General features: G+C 38.8%; 1 long non-coding RNA gene across 2 annotated transcripts; it reads left to right on the plus strand.

The window, feature by feature from the left end:
* The first annotated feature begins 165 nt into the window (after positions 1-165).
* LOC140496952 (uncharacterized) lies at positions 166-21,221 on the plus strand. Of its 2 annotated transcripts, none has more exons than XR_011964465.1 (4): positions 166-254; positions 10,609-10,760; positions 12,575-12,691; positions 13,008-21,221. It is a non-coding gene; the product is annotated as an uncharacterized lncRNA (long non-coding RNA). The 2 variants fall into 2 exon arrangements; XR_011964464.1 differs by having other exon boundaries at positions 18,143-21,221.
* Positions 21,222-21,563: the final 342 nt, after the last annotated feature.

Consider the following 21,563-nt stretch of genomic DNA (forward strand, 5'->3'; position numbering starts at 1 on the left):
GTTAGGCTGGCCATGAGCGTGGCCGTGACTCCTGTCCAGCCCCAAATACACCTGACCTTGAACCTAGCAGCGTCCTTCGCGCTTTAGAGGCCTCCTGTCCCCGCTCTCAGCCCCTGGTCTCCGGAGGGCAGCACTGCCAACACCTGAGGAGGAGGAAGAGGAGGAGGAGAAGGAAACAGCTGCAGCGGCTGTCACAACTTCTTTATTGCCTTTAGGAGCTGAGGTGCAGAGGTAACGGGAAACTCTCCCCAAAGGTAAGGGTGTCCTCTCAGCCTGTTGTATTTCCCTCTCGGGATTGAAGGTGTGGGATTCATATAGCTGGATTCCGTGGGGGTTAAGACTAAAGGAGTAAACACAGTTGTTGCTTCAGGACCACATTCTGCAAGGTTTCTTTGTCTCCCCCTCCCCCTCCTTTCCTTTGTTATCAAAAAGAAGCTAGTCCAGGAGTCCCAGAGGTGTTCATTCATTTGGGATCAGCAGAGCATCACAAAAGGTCTGACCCTTTCCCTCCAGTATTCTTTCAAAATTGTTTTCTTTTCTTTTGTACTTTTAACAGAATGATGAAATATAAATGAAGAAATCATTTCAAAACGGGATTATAACATCACTGATGCATTTTGTATGTGTATCTAAGATTCAGCTTGGGTATTATTGTCAAGTATTTTCTATATCTGAAATAAAACATGTCAATCAAAAATGAAACTTTTTTGGGTCTAAACCTGTAGTATTTATATAGAGATCTAGGCTTGGAAATTCCCTCTACCAAAGCAGGTCAGCAACTCTTAATGTCATTTATAAAGTTATTTGGAGCCACTTAAATAACTTATCCAATGGTGATGTGTGTCAAAATGTGTTAGAGGCAGAACATGAACTCAAGTCTTTCCCACTCTGCGGCTGATGATACCAGGTTACTGCCTCATGTAACTGAATACTTGGAGGAACATATTGTTTTTGATGACACCTTTCTTGAAAACAGTCACAGTGAACGCACAGTATATTCCATTATGGAGTCTTGCTCCTCACTACCACTTCCTGTACACCTCTTTAATCAGTGACCTCTCCTCCTTTGAAATTCACTCCATCCATCACATTACATCATCTAACCCATGCATCAGTCTATCCACAAGACATTACCAAGCCCCTTATTTATGCCAGGCACTGTGCGAGGTGATGAAGATACAAAGACAAAAGAGAAACCCATGAAACAGCATCTGTCCTGAAGGAACTTTTGGTGTAGCTGACAGAAACAGCAAGGAAATATTTAGGTAAATACAAAAAAGATACCAAATAGATACAAGGTGATTTGAGAAACCCCCAAAGTGTGTGGGAAAAGAGGATAGGAAGATATTGTGCCAGTCTGTCATATCTAGCAAAATAGGATCTTTTGCTGTTTTTGTTTCAGTATAATCAAGTGCTGATTGAATCTTTCCTTTATCAATCAAGAGTCTTTACTAGGAATAAAGTACAGAAACCAGAGTTTCTTTAACTAGAAACAGTGTCTGTATTTGTATTGTTAATTAATGTGATTTTAATTTGATGTGATTAAAGATCTCCACCCATTAATGAACCTGCCTATTAAAGGGAGTTTGATTAGAGAAGATTTGTGGGAAGGCCCATGCTTTTTGTTAATGAGGCACTGGTTCTCAAGGGTTGTGATGCCCTCTGACTCTAAAAAAAAAGGTATAAATACTCTGAGTTGAGGTTTTACTTTGGGGCTTACTAACTAGAAGTATTTGTTTAGCCAGATTAGGACCCTGGGAAGCCTCTTAAGGAGCCCTCCCTGTACCCTTTAAAACCTAGATGTAGGTGCTTTCTTCTCTGGTAACTATGGTCACACAGTTGGGCCTGTCTGTCGAATTCAGGCAGAGGAAGCCATGTCTGTTGCTCTTTGATTTCTTTGTATTTTCTTTGAAGTTGTGCGTGCTGACTCCCCTGAACTAGCTGAATGATATATGTGCTTGGTAAAAGGAAAGATAACATGTGCTTGAGTAAAGTGATTGAAAATTGCTTTCCTTTTATGAATGCAGATCTAAGAACCTGTGCTAGCAGGCCCCCCTGTCTATATTGGGGTGCTTACTGTTACACAGTCTCACCAGTATGATATTGTGATGGTGATTTGAATTGGGGGAGTAATTGTGTTAGCAAAGGGGCCAAATTTGAAAGGTTCTGTGCATAAACAAGATTTGGAAACTGAATGGATGTGGGGGGAGGGGACAGGGGAGAAGTGACTGAGAGAACATTGAAAGTGACAACATTGAGGTTTAGCATGTGTGTGACTAGAAGGACCATGGCAGTCCTGAACAGTAATAAGGAAGCTGGACTGAGAGGAAGTGGGGTTTTGGAGGAAAGATTAGTTCTGTTTGGGACACTGAGTTTGAGATGTCTACAGGACATTCACTTCCAATACATAGACAGGTTGTAATTTGGAGACAGAACACAGGTGAGTAGAGCCTAAAACTGAGATCTGGGACTCATTGAACAGAAAGGAATATTTCTAAGTCAGCTACCCTAGTAGAAACTAGTGCCTGCCAGGAAAACTCAATGTTCAAATCAATAGTTACCATTGCTAATGAAAAGAGGCATGATGGTAATGAACTCCCCATCAGTCAATAGTCAACCAGTCAATAAGCATATATTAAACATCTACTACATACCAGAAACTGTTCTAAGAACATGTCACTAGATCACAGACGATGTGGCAGTGAATAAGGTGTAAGAAAACTACTAAGAAGGAGACAAGCGAATGTTAATCAGAGTATTTTATATTTGAACCTGAAGGTAATAGGAAGCCACTTGAGTTTAATGCATGGGATGAGCTGATATGGTCAAATCTGTGCTTTGGAAAGATTAATTTGACAGCCAAGTAAAGGAAAGAATGGAGTAAGGAACGACTTGTGGCAGTTAGACCAATAAATAAGCTATTGCAGTAATGTGGTGAGGTAATGAGAGCCTGTGTAAGACCAGAGGAAAAGATATATACAAGAGATATATAAAACATAAAATCAACAGGACTTGGCAAGAGATTGGATATGAGAGATGAGAGATGTAAGGAATCAGAATGACATCTAGTATATAATTCAAAGTGACTGGGAAGATGGTGGTGCCCTCAGTAGTAAGAGGGATGTTAGTAATAGGGGAAGGTTTTGAGAAAAAGACTGTGAGCTCTGGTTTAGATATATTGAGTTTATGATGTCTCCAGCATCTCCAGTTTGAGATGTCTAATAGATAGGTGGAGATGTGAGTTGGGAGTATTAACATGGGCTCTGTAATGACTGTAATATGTATTAGAACTTCTCTTCCACACAGAGGAGCAGGACAATGGAGTTACACAATAACCAGCAAATAGGATTTCTGAGGCTCAGGGCTACTTGATATTTCAGTGATGCTTTGCTAGAGAACTCCGCGGCCTGTAGCTGCCAGAAACCACAGAACCAGCCTTGACTAGCTCAAGGGCAATCTTGAGCTGCAGACTTGAGAGTCTCTACTTTCTAAACATCCTGGTTTATTGTGTCTACATACATCCTCCTCCCCTTTACCCACACTCCCTACTTGAAAGCCTTTAGAAATGATATTATCTCACTCTTTTTCCACTCCCCTTTGAGCAGCTGAGAACTCTCCTCCCTCTCTGCTTCTGTTTAAGTTCTTCTCTCTCTTACAAGTTCCTCTTCTCAGACAATAAATACTTTTAATTGGTAGTCAGACTCAGTTTCATTACAGGTCCCTTTATGGTCCTGGGGGTCATTTGTTAACCAGAGAGAGGTTAGAGCTGGATACACAGATCTGAGAATCATCAACATAGAGAAGACAGTTGAATCCATGGAAGCTGAGAAGACCACCAAGTAGAATGGTATAGAGTAAGGTGAGGACTCAGGACAGGGCCTAGCCTTTACAGTATTCAGTGTTGTTGACCACCACCTAATTCTTCTGAATACTTTCCTTACCTTGGGTTATAATTGCTGAGCTCAGTCAACTGATTTCCTGGATCTCCTTTGAAAACTCACTCTCTCTTATGTTTGTAGCCTGGATCCCTATCCTGGACCTTCTCTCTAAACCCAGGGATCTCTTCTGCTTTTCCATTTTAAGCTTGTACCTCTATACCAATGAAGTAAATCTACATATCTAGCCCATTGTTTCTTATCTGAGCTCTAATCTTCCTACTGCCTGATGTATATTTCCCCATTGAGGCCACATAAGCATATCAAACACATATCCAAGACACTTCATTATTTTTTCCTTTACTCCTACCCTTCCTCCTAATATCACAGTTTCTCTGAGGATTTTTAATCTCCCAATTTCTCCTCTCCATTCTTCCCATCATCAAGATTACAACCTTGGAATTGTCCTCATTTCTTTCTCTCTCTCTCTCTCTCTCTTTCTCTCTCTCTCTCTCTCTCTCTCTCTCTCTCTCTCTCTCTCTCTCCCTCTCTCCCCACTCCCTCTCTCTCCCTCTCGCTCTCTCTCCCCCTCTCTCCCATGTATGTATGTGGCACACTGAAAATAAATAAAATTAATAAGTTCTTTGTAAATGTTGTGGCACTACTAAAATGTGTAATCATTAAAGTTTCTTTTGGCTCTAACAAATTCATCTAGAATTTATTCTACATTAATTCAAAGTACAGTTATTTTATGCCTATTCTATGGTGTACCCTCTATTTAAGTACTTGAACTAAAAATAAAAATGATAATGATAAAAAAATAAATAAGCTAAAAATGAGAATGGAGCAGATGGAAGCTAAGGACTTTATGAGAAGCCAAGAAATTACAAACCAAAACCAAAAGAATGAAAAAATAGAATACAACGTGAAATATCTCATTCGAAAAAACAACAGACCTGGAAAATAGATCCAGGAGAGGTAATTTAAAAATTACGGGACTACCTGAAAACCATGATCCAAAAAAGCACCTAGACGTCATCTTTCATGAAATTATCGAGGAAAACTGTTCTGTATTCTGTAACTAGAGGGTAAAATAAATATTGAAAGAATTCACCTATCACCTACTAAAAGAAATGCAGGGGGGAAAAAACTCCTAGGAATATTGTAGCCAAATTCCAGAGTTCCCAGGTCAAGGAGAAAATATTGCAAGAAGTCACAAAGAAACAATTCAAGTACTGTGGAAATACAATCAGGATAACATGGGATCTGGCAGCTTCTACATTAAGGGATAGAAGGGCTTGAAATAGGATATTCCAGAAGTCAAAGGAAATAGGACTAAAACCAAGAATCACCTACCCAGCAAAACTAAGTATAAAACTTCAAGGGAAAATATGGTCATTCAATGAAATAGAGGACTTTCCAGCATTCTTGATGAAAAGACCAGAGCTGAATAGAAAATTTGACTTTCAAACACAAGAATAAAGAGCAGCATGAAAAGGTAAACAGGAAAGAGAAATCATAAGGGACTTACTAAAGCTGAACTGTTTACATTCCTACAGGGAAAGATAATATTTGTAACTCTTGAAACTTTTCTCAGTATTTGGGTAGTTGGAGGAATTACACACACACACACACACACACACACACACACACACACACACACACATACATACATATAGACAGAGGGCACAGGGTGAGTTGAATAGGAAGGGATGATATCTAAATAAATAAAATTAAGGACTGAGACAGGAATATATCGGGAGAAGAAAGGGAGAAATGGAACAGGGCAAATTATCTCTCATAAAAAAAGCAAGAAAAAGCTTTTCCAATGGAGGGGAAAAGGGGAAGGTGAGAGGGAAAAAGTGAAGCTTACTCTCATAACATTTGGCTTTAGAAGGGAATAACACACACTAAATTTGGTATGAAAATCTATTTTATACTACAGGAAAGTAGGGGAGAAAGGGATAAGTGGGGTGGGAGGATAGAAGGGAAGGCAAATGAGAGGAGGAGAGTAATTAGAAGTAAATACTTTTGGGGAGGGCTCAGGTCAAAGGAAAGAATAAAATAAATGGGGGGGCAGGATCGGTTGGAGAGAAATATAGTCTTTCACAACATGGCTATTATGGAAGTCTTTAGCAAAACTACACATATATAGCCTATATTGAATTACTTGCCTTCTCAGTGGGAATGGGTAGGGAGGGAGGAAGGGAGAGAAGCTAGAATTCAAAATTTTTGGAACCAATGTTGAGAATTGTTTTTGCATGTAACTGGGAAATAAGAAATACAGGTAATGGGGTATAAAAATCTATCTTGCCCTGCAAGAAAAGAGAGAAGATGGGGATAGGGGAAGGGAGGGGTGTGATAGAAGAGAGAGTAGATTGGGGTAAGGGGTAATCAGAATGCATAGCATTTTGGGGTAGTGGGAGAGGAGAGATGGGGAGAAAATTTGGAATTCAAAATTTTGTGGAAATGAATGTTGAAAGCTAAAAATAAGTAAATAAATTGGGCAAAAATTTTTAAAAAATAAATAAAAATCATTCTCCAACTTGGAGATATTTATATATTATCTATATTTAACATGCCAAAATTGATATTGATGTGTGTGTGGGTGGGGTCAAGGGGTAATGTGTGTGTATGTAAGTGTGTGTGTGTGTGTGTAACACAGATTTCTAACCAAACCTGAAATGTTTTGCATGAGATAGAATGCTGACTTGATACTGTGTACCTGCTTGCAGAGCAGGCTTGGTTGCAGAGTTTTGAATAGGTAAGCCACTTTCCATGCCCTCTTTGAGAAAAGACATAAGTGATTCCAGACTACTTTGGGCCTTAATACAAGGAGGGGAAAAAGAAAAACTCTGTTGCACACTTATAAAAGAGCATGTCACTGACTTCCAGTTTGCCTCCCTAGAGACTTCAGGGAATTTTTATGAAATATCTGGTTCTTTCTCTTGATCAGGCTGAGATATCTTACTTCCAGAGGGAAAGCCCAACTACTCCATATTTTCTGGAATCTTCTAATTTTTATAACATCTCTGATTTCTGTTTGTTATAAATAAATTAGCTTATTCGTCACTATTTGTGATGATCTTTTTGCAATCCAATTTTGGTGGGAAAGGGTCAGACCAGTGAGTATAGGGTGACAGCTATATTTCTTCACCTTTAATATTTAAAAGACCAGGAAAATTAGAAGCTTTTTGTAATGAACCAGTTGCACACTAGAGCAACAATATTTGGAGGAAACAAATGTAATTCTAGCCCACTACCCTTTCTCTTGAAGAACAGAGACCATTTCCCTAGCTGTTCCTCATGTTCCCTTCAAAGCAGGAATTGAAATCTCCCTTAGAGAGAAATGTTTAAGATTCTAGTGATATTTATCCTTGTCTCCCTTTGCTCTTCAGTAGTATCTGACTCATTGTGACCCTGTGGACCATAGCACACAATACTGTCCATGAAGTTTTCTTGTAAAGATGATAGAGTGGTTCATCATTTCCTTTTCCAGTGGATTAAGGCAAATAGAAGTCAAGTGATTGCCCAGGGTCACATAAGTAGTAAGTATCTAAGGCCAAATTTGAACTCAGGTCTTCCTATCTCCAGGCATGGTGTTTTATCCACTGAGACACCTAGCTGCCTCCATGCCTCTCTTACATCCTCATTTAGACAAGCCATGTGAACATACCTAACTTACATAGATAATTTACACTCTGGGGTGAAGGCTTGTCAAGAGCTTTTCAGGGCTGCTCATCTGCCTTTGGTGTCTACCTGGCATTCACCTGTGGCTCCAAGAAGCTGTAGTATGCAAAGTGTCCACATTCTGATAAACTGTCTTAGCAAATGGGCTAAACGAGGTTGACCAGCCTCAAACAAGTGAGTTAGGGGAATGGGCAGATGTGAACAATTTATTCCAACAGCCATGAAGGCAGCTGAAGCAGGTACTCTGGGGTACTTAGAGCTTAGTCAGACATCCAAGACTTCCAGGGTCCTCCACAGCATCCTGGGCCATTGACAATTATCTTGACTATTGTCTTGCCACTGGACTTCAGATGACTCTGGAAGACAATTAGTCTGATGACTTTGTACAACTCTGCCTCATTTAAATCCATTTCACTGGCAGATTCAAAGAGTCACCCTGTGAAATCAATGGTCCTCTTGGACAAAGGACCAACTTACAAAGGCAACACACGTAAACTTATATGTAGGAGCTTATCTGCAGGAATATTTTAATACTTCCTAGTTACCTAATTTGAAGAAAAAAAACAAAAAGTGCTTTTCGATTAAAAAAAGAATTGGAAAAAAGATTGCCCTTAGTTCAGAGATTATATTTGTATTTTGCCTTAAAGTCCTTTATTATCTGAAAGGCATCGTTAAATTGCTTTTAATTTAAATTACCCTGGGCTAGGCATGCTTAGCTTCAAGTTCCAACTAATTGTTTTAGGTGCCTAAATTTCTTTATATTTTTATGACCTTTGGATTTTTAAGTTGGAATATTTTTTTGAAACTGAAAACTGATGGGTTTACAGTTGAAAATTTTCTTGTTCTCTGATTTTCTGATTGCAACTTTAAAAAAAAGCTCTTTGTCCATCTCTCTCTTTTTATACCTTCTGCAAGACTCTTTTCTCCCATGCCTTCCTCTGAAATTACCTCCCATTTTGACCCATGCATACCTTGTCTGTACATAATCGTTTACCTCTTGTCCTCCCTTTATAATGTGAGCTTGGTGTGGGCGTTTTTTCCCTTCTTTACATTTAAGTATGTAACATATTAACTAATAGACTGTTAGGGAGGATGAATTCCATTGGTTTGGGTCTTCTGCCCAGCTTTTTGAGCTTGGATAGTTGTTGCCCCTGGCTATCATCTTAAGCTGCAAAAAAATTTAAAGGTAGCATGGCCTACAAAGTGGATCTGATTGGGTGACAACTTCCCATCAGGTTTTTTTTTTCACCCTGGGCTTCTTCATTTAGTAGATCTGAGAGTTTGCTCTATTCCTTACATACCTGTGATAGACAGATACCATAGATCAAAAATTGGCATTTTTCTCTAGGCGTGGAAATTCCCTAGCCAGATAAAGTGATTAGATTGGAAGAGTGTAAGGCAGACAGCTTCAGTGGTGGTGATTAGCCTCCTTGGTATGTAGCTAAAAGTCACCTGACAAGAATGTATACAAACTTTACCTGAGAGGGGCAGGTCGGAAGAGGCCTGATAATTTTGTCTCTAGTGCAATTCCTTTTGTGTGTGTGTGTGTGTGTGTGTGTGTGTGTGTGTGTGTGTGATTTGTACATCCATTGTTTTTCATGTTGTCTCCTTAAGATCCTTGGATTAGACTTTTTCTTTGTACCCTGTGCATTTAGCAGAGTATTTGCCATAAAAGCAGTTGCTTAATAAATGCTTATTGACTTGGCTTGACTTTATCCTTGAGGGAAAAACTCAACAGGGCACCTCCCCCCTCCCTCCATCCCCCATTCCAAAGAACTGATCTGATTATCGATCATATTGTGGACTATCTGATTGTGGACTGAAGTAAGCTATTTTTCTCTTTCACTCTTTTTTATTTGAGTCTTGTAAAAAAATGAATAGTATGGAAATGTTTTATTTGATTGCACATGTAAAAATTATAAGGGATTATTTAGGTATTATTTCTTAGAGGGGAAAGGGAGGGAAGGAGAGAGGGAAGCATAAAATTTGGAACTCAAAGTGTTTTTAAAACTGAAGATAAGATTAAAACTGAAGATTAAAACAATTAAGAAATTGTTTTAACAGGTAATTAAGGGGGGGATTGTATATATGCACACATAAACTCACACACACATATAACAAATTGTAGATAATCTACAATTAGGGAGGCACCAAGACTGAGGAGGGTTGAGAAAGACTTCTTATAGAAGGTGAGATGTAAAATGACTGGAAAAGTAAGAAAAGTCATGTTATAAAGCCAAACAAAGAATTTTGAATTTAATCCTGGAGGTAATAGGGAATCATCTTATTGAATAGGAGATTGACATGGTTAGATTTGTGATTTAGGAAGATCAATTGAGGAAGATCCCACAGCTGAATGGAGTGGAGAGAGATTTGAGGAAGGAAGACCAACTAGCACACTGTTGCAGTAGTCCACAAATAAGGTGGTAGGGCCTGCACCAAGGTGGTGGCAATGTCAGAGAAGAATGGAGGTATAGTCAGTTGATATTAAAAAAGTAAACCCAAGTAATTTTGCAATAGATTGGATATGGGGGATGAGAGAGAGTTAGGAGTCAAGGATGACACCTAGTTTTCAACCCTTGAAAGTAATAGGGTTTGGGGGTGAAAGATAATTCATTTTTGTTCATATAGAATTTAAAGTGTCTCAAGGTGTGACTGGAACCCAAAAAATTTCTTTTGGATACGCTCCACCTGGACTCATAGGACTTTGTGTAGAGGTAAAAATTTAGAATGCAAACTGCACTCCTATCCTAGAACATGGATCTCAAGTTGCCATCATTTTCCAACATTTTTATGACATCTATGTCAGGGAGGAAAAACTATCTTAAAGCCTCTTAAGCTTAGAGCTTAGATTTCTTGGGTTCATTGAGAAAGCTTACCGTTAGATGAAGGTGATACACGAAGATGAGACTGAAATTTCCTGAGGAAGTTGTTGGTATCAGCAGAAACTTGAACATTGTATCTCTACTATGTCTAAATCTTCTAATGCTCACAGGAATGTAAGCATTGATTAATATTAATTCTAGTCTTTTGAAAATTCTAGCAGGATATTTCAAGAAATAAACTGGGACTCAATGCCTGCACACTTTGACCACACATGCAAACTGTACCGATGCTTACAAGGTGATAGAGGCAAGGAGTACCAGTGAACATCACTGCAACCCTACCTGTTGAAACTCTGAATTGGATTCTGAGGTATTTGTTTTTGGAGACTACCCATTAACAGGAGAGTAGAAGGAAATGTTGAAGCTAAATATCAGTAAGAGAACAGGCATGTTCTTGTTGAATCAGTGGGATGCTGGATGTGTTCAAGGTCCAGTCCATAAAATCCAGTTTACTGTTTCCTGACTATTAAAGAAACCTCTAAAATGATTCCTCTGTGGTGGAAGCCCTCAGAAACCATCTCAAAGAAATACTAGTTAATGATGTCATTTCAAAATCCAGCAGTCCTTTATTTATCAAAAATGGTGGGTGGAGGTGAGAGGGAGAGGAGGTGGAGGAGAGAGACACAGAGAGAGAGAGAGAGAGAGAGAGAGAGAGAGAGAGAGAGAGAGAGAGAGAGAGAGAGAGAGAGAGAGAGAGAGAGAGAGAGAGAGAAAGCACAGCTAGGTGGTGCAGTAGATAAGGTTGCCAGACCTACAGTCTAGAAGACATGAGTCCAAATCTTGACTTAATTAGTTTGGTGATCTTGGGCAATTCCTTTGACCTTTCTCTGCCAGTTTCCTTTTCTGTAAAAAGTTGTGAAGATCAAATGAGACAGCCCTTTGCAAACCTTAAAGCGCTTTACTAGCTAATATTATCTGATGTGGGGGAAGGGAAAAACTATGTAGCACCTACTATGTTCTAGGCACCATGCTAAGCACTTCACAAAATTCTCTCATTTGATCCTTGCAACAATCCTGCTGCTTAGGTACTGTTATTATCCCCTTCTTAGAACTAAAGAAGCTGCAAAAAACCGAGGTGAAGTAACTTACCTGGGGAGTATTCAGCTGTTAAGTTTCTGAGGTCAAGTTTTAATTCAGGGCTTTCAGACCCAAGCCCAGTACTCTATCCACTAAAACCAGCTGGCTGCCTCAAAGAGCTAAACAGAAGAACTCAAATTAACTGGTACACTCTGCCATGTGTGCAAGATGCTCAGGATTATCTGCTAGACAGCCAGCAATTTTTGGTCTTGGGCTTGCAAAGTGGAGACTATGAGATTACTGTGTCTAAGGAAGAAAAGGAAAAGACTGTTTTGATCTGTTACTAGTTGGAACGTATGCCCCAAGGCATCTAGGGACACTAGCCATTTTTGCTACAGATAATGAAGGAAGTAGATAGTGAGAGTGTTATAAATATATTATTATCAATGACTTTGATATTATCAATGACTTTGTTGAGGCACTAGAAAAATGACCGATCAGATTGTTAGATCAGCTGGAGGAAGCAGCTCTGAAGCTGTTTAACTGACAAATGCCAATTTTGCAGAACTTCATTTTGCAGAACTATCATATCGTTATAAAGTGTGAGCACTGACTCAAAGAATTTACAAACACTTCTCAAGAAGCCATGCCGTATAGACTAAAAAAAACCTCTCTAAGACTTTTCTAGTTCTAAAAAAAAAGGAGGGGGATTTCCCACCAAAGGGGGAAAATGTCACTGAAAAATTTAATAGTTTGCTAAATAGCCATTAAAATTACTAAATATCACTTAAGTTATAAAATTGACGTACTACAAATTCAATACTTATGTAAAATAATGAACATATGATACATCTATCTCCACAACCCAGCAATAACCTCACCAAACCTAACAGCATAAATTACATTTGAACACATTTTTAAGGAGACATAATTTAGCCATTTAAATTAAATTAACTAAGACCAGACTAATTACCTTAGTACAATTAGTATGGTACTCATTCAAGTACAATAAATTTAGCTTTGCAGTTTTTATCACAAGATGGTTAAGAATGATACTGCTATTATTAAATCACTTAAATAATCTCACTCATGCGCATGTGATTGCAGACGTTTGGGGCCAAAAAAGCAAGAAAAGCAAAACTGTCTTAAAATCTACAAAGTCTTTTGGAGACAGATGGACAAATGCAAAAATCACTTAATCAGCTGGCTTCCTTCAAATCACAGGTAAAATCCCACCTTCTACAGGATATCTTTCCCACTTTCTTTTCATTCTAATACCTGTCTTCTGTTGATTTTTTTCCAATTTTCCTATAGTTTGTTTGTACGTAGTTGTTAGCATGTTCTCTTCCTCAGTGAATTGTTAGCTTCTTGAGGACAGGAACTGGCTTTTGTCTTTCACTCTTTTTCTTTTTAGTATCTCTAGCACTTAGCACAATGCCTAGCATGCAACAGGTGCTTAATAAATGCTTGTTGGCCAATTCGACTGACCTTACCATGCACTGGTATTGGCTTATTCAAATCCCTTTTGTCTTCTACACAGATTCTAGCCTGGAAAGGTTAGGAGCTGAACTGTACTGAAAAAATGATATATCTATGCTCCATGTTTGTGTGGTAAATCTCTCAGTATGGACTAACAATTGACCAGTGTCAAGTTTGAAGCTGCTTACCTGAGATAAGTAACAGCATCGACAACTGTTATTTCAGCATATGTAACAGGATGAGTAAGACTGATGTGAATGCAGATGCTTTATTCAAAATAATGATCTTTGTTGTTTATCCAATGGTCATTCAGCAGTACAGTCAATTCTGCTATAATGAAACTTACAAGTTACTAATAATCACCACGACGTGCATAATAACAATCAAAACCATTTATGGGAGGAAATAGAATGAGAGGCACAATTCTCAAAAACTTCATCAGTGACATTAAAAAAAAAAGATAGGAACTTCATAAGAATGATAGCACAGTTCTGTACATGTTGAATGATTAAGAAATCATAAGTACTCCAATACATAGTGGCAATATGAAAACAAGTGTTATGGGAGAACTAACTGTATAGCATATCCCCAAAGTCTTAGTAGCTTAAAACTACTCTAAGATTTTGGGGCACACCATATTTCCCCAACTGTAGAGTCCTCCCCTTGTGCAGAGAAAATCAGCTAAGTAAAATCAATGGAACTTCCATCATCTGGAATCTACCATATCTCTACCAAGAAGAAGAAAATGTGTTCTGTTTTCTGTCTTTGGGAATCAAGACAGATAATTGCATTTAATCTGAGTTCAACTATATTTTAAATATATATGTATATGTATATACGGTCTCCATATTACAATAGTTATTTTTGAATATTATTTTCAAGATTTTTGTTTCTTTGCTCTGTATCAGATCATACAGATCTCTCCGTGTTTCTCTGAATTCCTCAGATATGTGTAACAACATAGATGCAGATTTACACATGTCATTTCTTACAAAGTAATAATATTCCATTACAAATACACTTGTCTTAGTAGAGAGCATGCTGGACTTAGAGCTAAGATAACTTAAGTTTGAATTCTACCTTAATGAGTTGAGTGACTCTGGGTGAACCACATAACCTCTCTCTTTCTCTTTAATTTCCTCGTTGCCCCTATAATTATTTTGAGAATCAAAAGAGATAATATTTAGTTCACTAATTTTAAATTTATATATAAATGTTATGCTCTTCAGTGATTCCCCAATTGTTGGGCTTTCACTTTTTCCAGTTTTTAATGACATTTTAAAATATTTTATAATTATGACTTTCCAAAATCGAGTTAAAATTACAATCAAGCTGTTATAAGCAGAGAAAATAGTATTATAATCCTAAATTAATCTAACTACAAGAAATAGCTTTCATTTTTGCGTTATCATATAATACTTTTGTAAAGGAAAAGCCTCTGGACTGTTATTTCATTTTCAATACTGCATCCTGTCTGAAAACTGCTGCCAGTGAGACTTCCATTCCTTTTGCAATTTTTGTGTTATAACATTACAAGGCAGCGATGTAAACTTCCTTGTACTAGTATGTAAAAGTAACAATGACAACTTTTACTGTTAATGATTTCAGACAGACTGTTGAAAAGAACAGGTAGTGATGTTGGTGATGGTGGTTGTGATGGTGATGATGATAAAAACGTTTTACATTTATATAGACTTGACTATCAATTCAACTCAACAAGCACCTTCTCTGTGCTAGGCATTGTGCTGGATATTAGGTCTTAGTTTCCTCTTGGATGTAATAAATCACTCAAAATCTGAAAGTTCAGATAAATAATGCCTTCCACTAACCACGAGATGAAAAGCAATCCATTAGGTGAGGAAAAAGCAGTCCAAGAAAGCAGAAGCAGATAAAAGCTGCTGGCAAAGAAATAAACAGTTACCAAGGACATTCCCTGGAGTCCCAGGAGCTCTCTTCAAAGTCCTAAAAGTGTTTTTATATTCTTATTGCCCAAAGGGCCCAGAGCTGAGTCCAAAAATCAATCCACTTGGGGGTAAAGTTAACCAACTGCCCTAGGTCTCCTCTAGAGCATTTTGATTCAAAACAATGTTTGTTATTGTGGGCGTGCGTGTATGGGGGTAGAAGAGGGCAGTTTGAGAGGAAACTCAAGCTTCCTCAGTTCCACCAGTGCTCTGGCCCACAACACTCCACTCCTAACCCCTGGCCACCAATAACATAGATGGTATTAAATGTCAGTTTCACAGCCCAGCAGCATCCATTCTCTCAGAAAAGCCAATGGTTCCATCCAAACTGCAGCAATAGACTTATACTGCTCCTCTCTTGACCTCAGTTGGTTAGAAACTACCTCCTGTTCCCAAGACTGCGTCTCACCCTTGTGGCCATTATACATATACCCTAAAACTCATTAATCTTCCAATTCATCAGCCTCCTTAAATATTATAGCTTTTTTCACTCTACTTCAACCACACATAGGCAATATTATACATTATATCTAGTCCTAAATACTCCAATTCTCTGATTAGAATACTAACATTCTTCTTTCTACCTGTAGCTCCCTGTCATGCCACTCTACCCTTTGCCTCATGCCTCCTGAACATGTTTGTTCTTCACCTTCATTGGCACCTCCACCAGGGGTAAAGAACCTGTGGCTTCAAAGCTATATGTGACCTTCTAGGTCCTCTGGTGTGGTCTTTTTGACTGATTCCACATTTTACAAGAAAAAATCCTTTTTTTAAGGGGATTTGTTCTGTGAAGTTTGGATTCAGTCAAAGGGGCTGCTGCACTTTAGGACGTAGAGGGCAACATGTGGCCTGTAGTTCGAAGGTTCCCCACCCCTGTTCCAGCCTTTAGTATTTTCTCAGGGCATTACTCCTATCTGACTTCACACCTTCAGTTCTAAAACTGTTTGGCCTATATTCTGCATCTGATACTGCTACTGGATGTTGACTATCCTCTCCTCTGGGATACTGTCTCATCTGTGTGTTTTTGTGACACTATTCTTCTTACTTCACTCACTACCTGTCTGACTTCTTTTCTTCAGTCTCCTTTGTTGGATCATCATCCACAGCCTGCTCACTGTGGGCATTTCCCAGGTTCTCTCCTTGGCCTTTTTCCCTTCTTCCTCTGCTCTCTCTTGGCAACCACTTTAGCTCCCATGGGTTTAATTAAGATCTCTATCCAGAGGACTTCCAGGCCTATATGTCCAGCCCAGTTTCTCCACTGAGCTTAAGACCTAGATCTCCAATCACAGAGTAGACATTTCAATCTGAATGTCCCAGAAACATCTCAAATTGAACATGTCTAAAACTAAACTCATTATCTTTCCTCCTACAACTCCCTTCTTCCAAACTTTCCTGTTTCTGTCAAAGGCATCACCATCCTTCCAATCTCCCAGTTTGTAACTTCAGCATTATACTGAGATTAAGAACCCACCCTACATAGACAATCATTTGCCAAACCTTGCTTTGTCTGTCTCCTCAACAATTCCTCCACCTGACCCCTTCTCTTCATTCACACAGCTACCATCTTAGTTCAGGCCTTCATTACCTTTCACTAGATTTTTGCAACAGTCTCCCTGCCTCAAGTCTCTCCCTGACTCCAGTCCATCCTATACCCTGCTGCCCAAGAAATGTTTCTTAAGCACAAACCTGACCATGTGGCTACTCTCCTTTCATTCCATTCAGCAAGGAGTCTTACTTTGTGGTGCAGTGCAGAGGGTGAGGTTTTGAGTTAAAGCACCAATGTTTAAATCCTGCCTCTACCACTTATACTTTTGTTGACATTATGTCTCTGGCCCTCAGGTTCCTTAACTAAAGGAAAATTGAAGGATAATGTCCATCTGGCTCAATATGATTCCAAAGTTTTCTGTGATTAACAATCAGGCTAATGTTTAACATGTTTGTACATGTATAGCCTGTATCAGATTGCTTGCCATCTTGGGGAGGGGGGAGGGAAGGGAAGTAAGGAGAAAAAAGATTGAAACTTAAAATTTTATAGAAGTGAATATTGAAAACTACCTTACATGTAATTTTGAAAAATAAAATACTCTTAACAAAAAGGCTATAAGATGCATTTCAGTTTTCCCTATTTTTAAAGATCAATACCACATGAGGTCCATGGGGTCCCAGGCCAAATTAGAAATCCTTGGACCTAGATCTGTGAAAGGACATTTCTAACTGCCCAGGTCCAACTTGGGAGGGAGAAATTTAGATGGATACTTTATTTTTTAACTCATGGTGTCTGTTAAACATGGTGATAGAAGGGGAGAGGAGGTCAGATCTTAGGCATAGATAAGGGCAATGACAGTGACAATGACAAAGACCACTGGGGCATTCAAAAAAGCAGATGTAATATGAAGAAATATATGAATGCATGTATATACTCATACTCTTTATTCCAGTAAAAGATTGTTTCCTGAACAAAATTGTACATACATATACAGATATGCATTCAGGAAATTCAGTGGTACAGTATTTAATAAGGATCCCATCTACTTTTGTTAATAATTAATAAACCATCACACAATATTTCTCTAAATGCAGCTAAGGTAGTATTAATGGACTGTTCTGCAATGTCACATGAGCATGCAGTCCACTAAAATCCCTAGATCTCCTTCATATAGTATATCTAGGAGACTTCTGGCTGACCTGAACATGAAAGGTCAACAAAAGGGCCTCAGGTAGAGCAAAGATAAGCTATAGTCAATATAATGCTTGAGGTGATAAGGCTGGCAGAGAGCCTTGAAGCCAGTGTTACTTTTATAACTGAAGAAGAAAATGTTGCTGGCTCAGTCCCAGGGTGCTTAAGAACCTACCTGAACCTGACAGAATAATTCCAGACATCCAACTGAAGTTTGTCAGTAGGAAATGGAGCCAACTCTCAATTGGGGATTATTCAAGGGGAAGGAGAGAGATAGGGCTAAGGCCAATACCCACAATAAGACTCCAGGAGGCAGAGTCACAAGGAAGAGATTATGGCCTGCTTTGAAAATAACCCCTAGCCCCTACAACCTCATCCAGACCTGCCATGGCAAGTGACATCCAGCCTATAGAGGGGACAGGTACAAACAGGACCTGCCCACCCTATGCAAGAGTGTGGAAGGATATATAGTCTCTTCATTGTTGGAGAAGAAACTTCATAGATCTGAAGCCAAAAGGAACCTGTAAAGTCACTTAATCCAAACTCTTCATTTTACAGATGAGGAAGTGAGACTGAGAGGTATTCATACACTCCCCCCCAGAAGGAGGAAAAATTGAGCTGGAGGTCACACAATGACTAAGGTAATAAGTTTCGAAGCCAGCTTTCAAATTATAAGCAAACTACTACCTTTTCCTAAGTAAGTGCCTCATGCACCTTCCCTTTGTTATTGTTGCTGCCTGTTGGCAGTTTTGAAAGGAAAAATATTCCCAGAGTCAGAAGCCAAGGGAGTGACCAGAGAGAAAATATATACCCCTAGGGGAGGCCAGGAGGAAGAGCTGAGAAGGAGTGATACTAACCACAGAAAGGAGAGTACCAGAAAGGAGTATGTTGATCACTTATACAACATAATACACAAATAACTACAAGCACTGCCAGGAAGAAAAAAAACAAAAAGGACATAGAATTGATACAAAGAAGTAGGAACTATTTTAATAATAATAACAATAACAAATCCATTTTACCTTTGACCAACATGTTTTTAATTTGATGAAAAAAGAAAACCAATTTACTATATTCAAAAATGAAAAAAGAATTCATAAAGGGTAAAGAAGTTATAAAGGTGATTAGGAGAAAGCATTTTTGACCAATTCTATATAACCCCAGTCCCAATGGGACTCTCTCTTCATTGGTGGAGATGAATGCCCTTTCCTGTGTGAGGGGCAGGGTGGAGTTGTCAAGATCAGAAGGACTCCAGTCTTCTTCAGTCTTCTTCAAGTTGTCCTCAGTTGACTTGTAGTTCCTGTTAAGTTTTGAGTCACTTTCAGCACATTTAGATTCCAGTTTCAAGAGGGAAGATGAAATAAGCCAGCCTCAGAAGTCATTAGAGGAGAAGGAAGTCTTCATGGTATATCCATCTCCAGCTTGCTACACTAGATAGTTTGAGGAACTTCCCATTGGGCAAAATCAGGGACCTCTCCCTTGGTCGACCCCAGTTACTTCTCTCCAAAATGTGAGAACTCCTTCACTTTATGTTGTCTGGTATATATTCTCTTATGTATACTTTCTCTGAGTTCTATTTTGCTATGATTGGGATAACTGGGTTTCCATGACAATTGCTGTGTGTATCCATTTTGGAACTGGATATTTGGTAGAGAAGGGAGGCAAGCCTTGAATACAAAGCTTGGGAATCTTCTTTCCTTTACAATATTGAAATTTCCTCAAAAGTTAGCTTGAATCTGAAGATAACATCCCCTAGCCAGACAATTCATTTCCATCAAAAGGCCTCACTTGAGGACCTAGAAGGCCACATATGGCCTTGAGGCCTCAGGTTCCCTGTCTCTGGGAAAGATACCTATTCTGCTTCCCTTTAAGTCACACAATGAATCCCCCATACTACATGTAGGGAGACAGCCCTCACTATATATGGGGCATCATAAAAACTAGAAAGCTCTATTAACAGAAAAATAGATGAGTCAAATCTAAATCTCAATCTAAAAATAAAATGAACAAGCCCCCCCAAAAAACCAAAACAAAACAAAAAATTTCCACCCAATGGGAGGAAATACACATCTAAGACTAGGCAGAATTACAAATGTATACTAGCATATATTTAAAGAATGATTGATACCAATATTACATAAAATAGATTTTGGTAAAGATAGAGGAAGGAGACAACCTACCCAGCACTTTCTATCAGTCAATAAGCATTTATTGAGCACCTATTATGTGCCAGGCACTGTGCTACATACTGGAAATACTAAAAAAAGCAAAATACCAGTCACTGATCTCACAATCTATTCAGAAAGACAACATGCTACGTACAGACAATCTGTAGACAGGATAAAATGGAGACAATTAACACAGAGAGGTCCCCAGATTAGGAGAGATTAGGAAAGACTTCCTATAGAAAGTGAGATTTTAGCTGTAATCTGAAAGAAGTCAGGGAAGCCAAGAGATTGACAAAAGGAAAGAAAGCATTCTCGGTATGAGAGACAGCCAGTGAAAAATGCCTGGTGTCAGGAGGAGTGTCTGATCTGAGTAACAGTAAAAAGATCAGTGTCAATTGATCACAGAGTACATGTGAGGAGGGGAAAGCAGAAGGTGTAAGAAGGCTGGAAAGGAAAGAGAGGGGCTATAAAAGGATTTGAATGCCAAACAGATTTTATATTTTATCCTGAAAGTGATAGAAAGCCACTAGAGCTTATTGAAGAAAGGTCTGACCTGAACCTTACTAAGATCGCTTAGACAGCGGAGCAGAGGATAGACAAAGAGATGTGTAGCAAGGAGACCAACTGACCGGTTATTGTCCGGGCATGAGGTGATGAGGATCTCTACTAGAGTGGTCACAGCATCAGAGCAGAGAAGGGAGTTTGGGGGAGAGATGTTACAAAGGTAAAACCAATAACCCTTGGCTTTCTATGAGGCAAATATGGTCCTCTTACCTAAAAGACGGAGAAAGAAAGTTATAGATCAACACATTAAACACATATTTATACAAAAACATTGAATCAAATTTAGCAAAGGGGATACAACAGCACCCTGAAACAATCATTCACTTTAAGCATGTTGGGTTTGTACTTGTAATGCATAGTCGTTTCAATATTAGGAAAATATAAACATAATAGACCATATTGATAGCAAAAATAATAAAAACTACATGATTATACCAATAGAAACAGAAAAAGGTTTTGACAAAATGCAACAGCCATTTATGGGAAATAAAAATAAGGCATAAGAGTTAATGTTTCTTTAATATGATAAATAATATCTATCAAAACCAAGATTTACCATTTTTTTGGTAATGGAGGAATACTAGAAGTCGATTCAGTAACATAGAGAGTGGGGAACAAAGCAAGTGCGTTCTTTGTTATCCGTATTATAATAGCATATTTATAGCACATTAAGAATTACAAAGCACTTTACAAATATATCACTTGATTCAACAACCCTGGGAAGTAGGTACTGTTATTATCTCAAGTTTACAGATAATGAGAGTAAAGCGGATAGAGGTTAAGCGGTTAAGTGACTGACCCAGGATCACACTGTTAATAAGTGTCTTTCTGAGTCCAGGTGTAGCAACTGTGGCACCTAGCTCTGGGGGAGAAAGACAGACAGAGAAGGAAGAAGAAAAAGAGAAAGAGAGGGAGGGAGGGAGGGAAGAAGGGAAGGAAGGAAGGAAGGAAGGAAGGAAGGAAGGAAGGAAGGAAGGAAGGAAGGAAGGAAGGAAGGAAGGAAGGAAGGAAGGAAGGAAGTCCCCCATCTCATATTGCACTTGGCTCTACTTTAATCACCAGCTTCCTTTGAGAAGTGGAGTCGCACTCTTCATTCGGTCATAAACATTGTCAAACCTAGTCATACCCTTCACATCACAGTGATTCTGAACCCCTATAGTTCATTATCCAAACCCCATTCCCCACCCCACCTCCTGAGTCCTTATTCCCATCCCTCTCAAACCTCTAACCCCAAAGTTTTAACCAAA

Source organism: Notamacropus eugenii, chromosome 3, assembly GCF_028372415.1.
Source record: "Notamacropus eugenii isolate mMacEug1 chromosome 3, mMacEug1.pri_v2, whole genome shotgun sequence".
NCBI lineage: Eukaryota > Metazoa > Chordata > Mammalia > Diprotodontia > Macropodidae > Notamacropus > Notamacropus eugenii.